The sequence below is a fragment of the Poeciliopsis prolifica genome, unplaced genomic scaffold (assembly GCF_027474105.1).
Source record: "Poeciliopsis prolifica strain line A6 unplaced genomic scaffold, Auburn_PproV2 SCAFFOLD036, whole genome shotgun sequence".
In the NCBI taxonomy this organism is placed as follows: Eukaryota; Metazoa; Chordata; class Actinopteri; order Cyprinodontiformes; family Poeciliidae; genus Poeciliopsis; species Poeciliopsis prolifica.
In genome coordinates this window covers 4,472,645-4,481,121 of record NW_026562411.1, presented here as the reverse complement: position 1 = coordinate 4,481,121, position 8,477 = coordinate 4,472,645, and the positions used below count along the sequence as shown (strand labels likewise).

Below are 8,477 nucleotides of genomic sequence, written 5' to 3'. Positions count from 1 at the left end.
TTGGTGTTTCCCTCCCATCCATTCGGTTTACACCGACTCTTCATGATAGAATCTATTGTTTCTCTGGATGTTATAGAATATGCATATCAAGCAGAACAAGCAGAATCAAACTGTATAGTTATGGTGAATTGTTCCCAGTGTAGGAACATGTCCAGCTGGTTATGTTTAGGAAAAACACTGAATGTGTGATATATGTAATAGCATATATTATATAAACAAATACTTACCAGTATCTAATCAAATCTTTTTGACCGTTTCAACTTTACTTAAATTCCAGATGCTCTAAATATTTATTTGAAGTCATATCAACTCTTTAGCTATGCAAGACTTGGGAGTGCCTTGTGAAAGTATTTGCCCTTTTGAACTTTTCAACCTTTTGCCACTTTTGAGGCTTCAAACATAAAGATGTACATTTTTTTAGGATTTTGTGAACAACTGGGACACAATTGTGAGGAGGAACAAAGCTGATTGGATACTTTAAACTTTTTTAACAAATAAAAGACTGCAAATTGGAGCTTACAATATAATTTGGCCACTTCACTTTCAGTGCACCAAACTCACTCCAGAAGTTCAGTGAGGATCTCTGATCCCATGTTGCCCTAAATGACTGTTGATCCAAATCTACCAAGACCCAGCTGTCCCTCCAAACTTTCATCTCGAAGAAGGAGACTGATCAGAGAGGAAGCCAAGAGGCCCATGATCACTTTGGATGAACTGTAGAGATCTACATCTGAGGTGGGAGAATCTGTCTATAGGACAACAATCAGTTGTACACGCCACAAATCTGGCCTTTATGGAAGAGTGGCAAGAAGAAACACATTTCGCAAAGATATCCATAAAATGTCTTGTTTAAAATTTGCCACAAGCTACCTGGGAGAAACACCAAGCATATGGAAAAAGGGGCTCTGGTCAGATGAAACCAAAATCGAACATTTTGGCCACAATGCAAAACAATATGTTTGGAGTAAAAGCAACACAGCTCATCACACTGAACACACCATCCCCACTGTCAGACATGGTGGTGGCAGCATCATGGTTTGGGCCTGCTTTTCTTCAGCAGGGACAGGGAAGATGGTTAAAACTGATGGGAAGATGCTTGGAGCCAAATACAGGATATTCTGGAAGAAAACCTGCTGGAGTCTGTGACAGAGATTTATCTTCCAACAAGATAATGATCCCAAACATAAAGCAAAATCTACAATGGAATGGTTCACAAATAAATGTGTTCAGGTGTTGGAATGGCCAAGTCAAAGTCCAGACCTGAATACAATCGAGAATCTGTGGAAAGAGCTGAAGACTGCTTTTCACATGCACTTCCCATCCAACCTCACTGAGAGATTGAACAAACACAAAGCAAGAAAAAACTAAACTAAGATTCAGAATCTCCAGCTATGTAGTTACATAACAAATATGGGAATGAGGAAAACCTGCCCAAGCTTGTTTGTACAGTTTTGAATAAAAACTTGCTTGATGACCTCAAGACAGTAACACAGCAATCATTAATGTTGAGTTGAAGTGCTTTGCACAATAAAAAACAAACACAATTGTGAAACAAATATACATTGCTTTTCATCAAATTTCAATACAAGAAAGAGAAAGAATAATTATGAAATATACATCAAACATCTTAAACTATGCTCTAGTTATTAATCAAAGGTAAGTGTAACAAGTGGGGTTTTAGGCTGGATTCAAAGGAACTCGATGTTTCAGCTGTTTTACAAGTTTCTGGAAGTTTGTTCCAAGATTTGTGGTGCACAGATGCTGAAAGCTGCTTCTTCCTGTTTGGTTCTGATTCTGGATGCAGAGCAGACCAGAACCAGAAGAGCTGAGAGGTTTTGAAGGTTGACTACAGCAAATGTTTTATGTATTATGGTGCAAAGCCACTGAGTGATTAATAGACTTTCAAAAGTACAGTGTGCTGTCTGTTAATGAAACCTGATGAACCATTTCCTGTCAGCAGATTATAATAATGTTTATACCTCTGGGCTGTAGAGATCTGATGTCAGAATTTAGCCACTTTGCTATGCAAAGCTACAATACATGTTGAATTCTGTTTGTCCAAGTTTCTTACTTTAAAGATTTAGTCTCCACAAATAGGAACAAAGTTTGTAAGAGTAACAACCTCTACTCTTGTTCCAGCCATGTATTGTCACCTTACAATGTCACTATGTATTGTTTGTTCGAATTCTTAATATTGAGCCAGCATGAAGAAATGTCTAATATATCAATATCCCCATGTTTCTGGTCATTAAATAAATGCATGAATAAGGAGCTTAACAAAAAATGTTGTATGAATTACACAACACAATGGCTGAAACAATCTAAATGAAATAAGTCATGAATGCTCAAAATGATAGATATCGTTTTCTTTAGTCTCTAAAAGTCTCTTCTTTCTGCAGGTTCCAGTTTCTAACAGGAACATTTTAACGCTTTTCTACTGAATTTTAGTGTAAAACACTAACGGCTTTAATCAACTAAGATGCTTTGTTTTGTATAATCTGGAAAACAAGCAAGAACAGACTCAGCTGCATGTTTGAAACTTTATTAATCTTCAAAAATAATCTTAAATATAAGATATCTAATCTTAGATATAAGGCCTCCACACCATTCACCATCTTTGTTGGTGAATTTCCTTTCTTTGATGTGCCTTAATTCATCAAACCTGTCAGAGACACCAATTCCATAAGTGAAGGCACTTTTCTGAAATTGTATCGCTCTGGGCTGTTTTCCTAGCTCTACAGCTCCCATCAGTACTGAACCTTCAGGCCTAAATGGACAAAAAAGTTAACAAACATCTATAAACTCCTCAGTAATGTGTGTCCTTAAAAGTTCACACGCAGCATATTTCCCCACTAACGAATTGCAGTCAATGTTGAAACTTTTGTTGAAGATTTGTCTGACATTATGAGTGATTCCCTGCAGACTTTGAGCAAAAAAAGATCTCAGTTTACATTTAGATATTATGATTGAGCATTCATCCCAGGAGGCTCCTTGTACTCCTTCAAAGAACTTTTCTATGTCTTGGTGTTTCTGAGCTAAAATTCCCAGATTAAATGGACAGTTGATCTCAATATTGTCATCCACATGTTCAAACATGGAAAAGTCATACAATATAATCTTTACCTCACTGGGATATGCCCTTTCATATTCATCCCAGACTTTATCTGTGAATATTTCCCTGAGGAATTCTTTACATTTTCTGTCCACAGTTTTTTCTCCCAGATCATTCACAGAGGATCTGTACAGCTCCTTCAGTCTTCCTCCTTTTAGGACTTCATAAACAGCGAAGTCAATGATTTCATCTGTAACATACATAGAAAGTGATCAACACAAGATCAACACTTTCAGTTAAGACAGAAAAAAATCACATCAGTTCAGGTATAAGAGAAGGTCAATGATCTGCAGTTGACATGAAGAGAAGGGTATCTGATCTCTTCATCACACCCATATTTTGGATCACTTACTGGCAGATATTTAACTATAGTCAGTAAAAAGAGCTGAATTAAGTTTAGACCTCCATCTCTGGAGGGTTTTTGTTTTAACAAACCAATTCATTTGAATCAAATAAAAAAAAATTTAGGTGTAAAAAAAGGAAAAGTTTTAAAATAAAAAAACTGTCAAAAAACAAACTACCTTCAGCAACTACTACAATGTGTTGCTTTCCTGGAGATTGGAGATCCTGGAGTTTTTTCCCAGTTTCTTTAATGAAACCTTCAGCTGAAAGCTTCATGCAATATGATAAAGCTGCTTCTGATTCAAGAGCGAGTACCAGGTCATCTTTGTTTCCATCTGTTACGATACCTGCCTGAGAGAGAAAAAAATTATCTAAAAGTGTGTAAGTATGTTTATTTATTGCCACTTGAGCTTGTTAACATAAAGTTACCCGAGTTGCAGCTTCTCTCATAAAGGGTTTAATTGAAGGATTCCAGGAGTCGGGAACCGTCAGAACCCAGATGAAGTCAGAGGCTGTGAACGGAATTCTTCCAGTGCTTTGTTGAATCGTCTTCAGAGCATCATCTTTCAGGAATTTAAAGGGGGGCGGGTCTATAATAGATATTATTTTTAAAATTATTTTTTGTCTATGTGTATTTCATCTTTGTCTGAATTTGTTGCGAACTTTCAGGAATAAAATACTTTTGGTTTGATAAACGACACCAGAGGTGTTTATGTGTTATACATTTTGGACGCTAGATGGCGACTATTAGACACTTGCTAGTGTTTACTAAACGTGCAGATGGTGCTAAAGCAGCAGCAGGTGGAACCTTTAAAGACTTTGTGGATTGACTCCAATTCTACTCACCATAGAGCAGTTATGTTAATCACAGCTACGCCATGTTTAATAACAAAAAGCAGAGAAAACTAATCTATTATTCTTTTTTGGCATGTTTCTGAAGATTGTCTATTAACATAAAACAATTTGACCAAACAGTAAACATAGCTTGATATATTTTTAATTTTAGTAGACTTAGACATTATTACTTTTACTAACTCTAAGTAAACATATGAAATCAGAACACATAAATAAGAATTTTCAGAACCCAATTGCAGCTTTTCTAGCAACTGAATCAAAAGAAGAAGAAAAAACATGACAAAATAGCCTGATAGTATCCAACTTTATAATGCAGTTAATTGAATTTCAGTTTCTACAGGAAACTGACTGAGGTCAGGCATCACAGAGAAAGTGATTCAGTCAGTTAATTACTTACTAGAAATTGTAAATGATTACTGAAAAGAAAATTTTTTAAAATTTTATTTTCTGATACTATTACATCAATTTATTTCATTCTTAATTTATTATTATTCACTCAAATAAATAAATTTTATCTCATTGATCAAATACTCCTAAAAAGATAAAAACAACCTTTTAATGTGCCACCAGATGGAGTGTTTATTATGTATCTAAATTCATTTCACGCTGCCAAGCCAAATGTTTTCATGAGTGATGCATTCTGGCTATATTTTATTGATTTTTCAGTGTTGCACATGGTAATAATGTCAGTATTCATTATAATGCTGAATGTTAATTCATTTGTCCAGTTTGCCATAACATTTATTTATTTACAAAACAATCTCCACATCTTTTGTAGCTTTTATGGGTTCATGGCTCAAACTTGCAGTTTCATTCATTCACTTAGTAAAGTTATGTTCTGTAACTACAGTATTTTTTTTTTCATTGTGTGTCATCAGAGTTATACCAAGAGAGATCTTTATTTCAAAGCACACAATGGCTTTTATAAAAACATCCATAATAATATTTTGAGCCACTTTGATTTGTTAATCCTGACTAGCTTGATTCGCAACATCAAAACAATAGTTATCAGTAATAATCTACCTAAATTATCTTACCTGAAACTCAAATCTTTTCATATTGAAGTCACAGAAAAATACATTCCTCTTCCTCTGGACTGAAACACCATTAGATAAAAGATCTGGTCAATTTCAAATAAATCTCAATGGAAAGAAATACAGATCCAGATATATTCTAGAAAAAAACACTTTAAATATACAGAACTTTTTACTATTTGACATGTAGCCAAAAACATGTCAAATACTTTTTGACATGTTCATTGGGTTAGGGTTAATTATCTAGAGAGTCACACCCTCTAATCCAGGGGTCACCAACCTTTTTGAGACTGGGAGCTACTTCACGGGTACAGAGCAACACGAAGGGCTACTTGTTTGATACAGTCTTTATATATATGATAATACTGCCTGATCATATTAATGTCAGGACCACTCACAATAGTTATCAGTAATAATTTACCATGGCAGCTATGGTTAATTGCTATTATGTGATCAGAAGTTTTTAGCTCACAGAGTTTTAAGTTTGATTCCCTTTTGGAGTTTTTCTCTGTGATTCTAAACTGGCCACAAGTGACTTAAATAAGCAAAAGCAATAAACAAAAGACTTAGACATTATTACTTTTACTAACTCTAAATAAACATATGAAATCAGAACACATAAATAAGAATTTTCAGAACCCAATTGCAGCTTTTCTAGCAACTGAATCAAAGAAGAAAAAAAAACATGACAAAATGGCCTGATAGTATCCAACTTTATAAATGCAGTTAATTGAATTGAGACCTTAAAATTTTCCTTTAAATGAAAAAGAAAAGTTATTGTTTTATTATCTAACCATCTGTTCTATTAGCAAAATTGTGGAAAATAAAATATCTTTTGTGTAAAAACATATACACACAGCTGTGTCAGTGTGAGGGTTGAGGTGGGGAACGCCAAAGGTCTTATTGGTCAGTTTACTTTTGTTTATTTCACGGCTTTGCGTTTTTCTATAAGCTAAAAATGAACGAGTTGGGTTTGAACCTCCCGTTGTTGTAAGATCAGCCTGAGCTTCTGACAGTCTGCGCGGTTCTGGCGGGTCGCCGGTTTATTAGCTGACGGGTCACCCGCTGGCTGACACCAGCAGATGTCCGACACAAAAGGTCCGACACAAAACTATTACTGCACCTGACCTGCAAGAGCACAAGCACAAACCTAAACCAAGAGCAGTGGACTTTTTTTCCAGACGATGCTAAATAATAAAGACATGGAAGCGAAGCCTCCTCATGGGTTCAAGGAAAGAGGACGGTGTTGATTCCCAGATTTGCGCTACGAATAAGATGTTTTGGCACAATTTATTTATTTTTTCTTCACAATTTTGTTAATAGTAAATAGGGTTAAATAATAAAAAATCCAGAAGTTATTCTTTTCTTCCTTTACTTAAAGGAAAATGTCAAGGTATGAAGAGGGCAGCTGCAGGCGCTGCTGCGCTCCGATAGTTTCTGAACTTTAACAGCCGGAAAGAGTTTTATACGTAAAGCAATTTATTTTAAACGTTTTTATCATTTCCCTCTTTTGAACTCTAAATATAAACAAACGTCATTGCTTCAATATAGAAACATTTAATTAAATAATTTTTTGTTAGTGCTCCCTAATGATAATGGCTATTTTTAGAAGTGGCTCCGCGGCTGAAAAGGTCCCTGAAGGGCGACCGGGTTGGTGACCCCTGAATCCTTTATTAAAAGTAATTCTGAGAATGTACTTCCATACAGCATTCTAACATTAAAGGCATGACAAGAATGTTTAATGACAAACAAGAGGATTTCTTAGAAATGATTTAGTTTCAGTTTAAAAAATTTTCATGGCTTCCTTTTAGTTAACCTTGTGATAATTGCAGTTATACAGTTTGAACAGGGAGACAGGGATCATTTATTTCTGCAGTTCAATTAAATCTATCAATTAAGTTTATTTGCTATTTCATAAAAATAGCAAAAATCAACAATTGAAACATTAAATTCTCCTAAGTGACATTACTACACATCAAAATGTCAGTTAGTTTCATTTATCATGGTACAAAAGCAGCTCTTCACATTACTTACAGAAAAAATCTTATACAACATGGTAGGTACAAATATCTGTTCTGATTTAGAGCCTATTTGTTTCCTCATTCTGGTTTAAGCCAGTATTGTTTTCCATGACATTCATTTTTGTCATGTGATGGTGAGGCAAAGGCTGGAGGCCCAGGTAAGGTGAGTAGTGTAGGTTTTAAGAAAAAGCAGTCCAGAACAAACAGTCAACAAACAGTCCACGGCCAGGCAGCACGGCTGAGCGGAAGCCAGGGCTCACACCGGTAGCAACTGGTCTAGCAGGCGGAAAACACAAACAGGAGACAAAACTATGACAACAAACACTGATAACAACTGACAAGGTTTGATTGCCCTCAGTGTATTTAGTTGAAACATTAAATTCTCCTAAGTGACATTAGGAACAAAGGACACAGGAGGAACTAAATACACTGAGGGCAATCAAGGCAACAAGACACACCTGGGAACAATCAAGGGGAAGACAGGACAACGAGGAGACTCAGGACACAGAGAAACACAATAAACACAACAGAAAAACACGGAACATGACAATTTTGCCACTGGTGGATGAGCAGTAAAGATTTTCTGGCAACAATGGAAGATTTTTTAGATGACAGGAATGCCTTTTGCTGGAAGTATAAAACTGATAACTTGTGTCTCTGGTCAAACATGCAGTTTAAGGTTTCGGTAAACTTGTGATACATAAAGCAAACACATTGCAATCTGAAACTGAAAGAGAGTGTTTATGTTCTCGCTCATCCAGTCATTATTAAAGCTTACCTAATGTAAGAGATAAGAGACTGAGTTGGTTGAAGAAAATGTATTTGCATGACACATTTCAGCACAATGCAGTTCAAAGTGCTTTACATCATAAAGAGTAGGATCTTTGAAATAGGATCCTTCAAAGATCCTACTTCACATCATATTCAAATTTAGAGGTATTTATAGAAATTTCCACAAAGAAAGATCCCTGCAACATCTCTCTCACCAGCTGTTGACTGTCATGTTTCCTATAAATTACCCACTAGTAATTTCAGTGATCAACATTGTGCTAATTAGCTCTTCTTAGCTCCCACAGTCTCTGTATGTAACGTCTTTCTTGTTCATGTTATCCA

The 8,477-nt window shown here is 35.6% G+C and overlaps 1 pseudogene; it reads right to left on the bottom strand.

Moving 5' to 3' along the window:
• Window positions 1-2,544: 2,544 nt before the first annotated feature.
• On the bottom strand, window positions 2,545-8,367 carry LOC129374422 (heat shock 70 kDa protein 12A-like; annotated as a pseudogene).
• Between the last annotated feature and the right edge of the window lie 110 nt (window positions 8,368-8,477).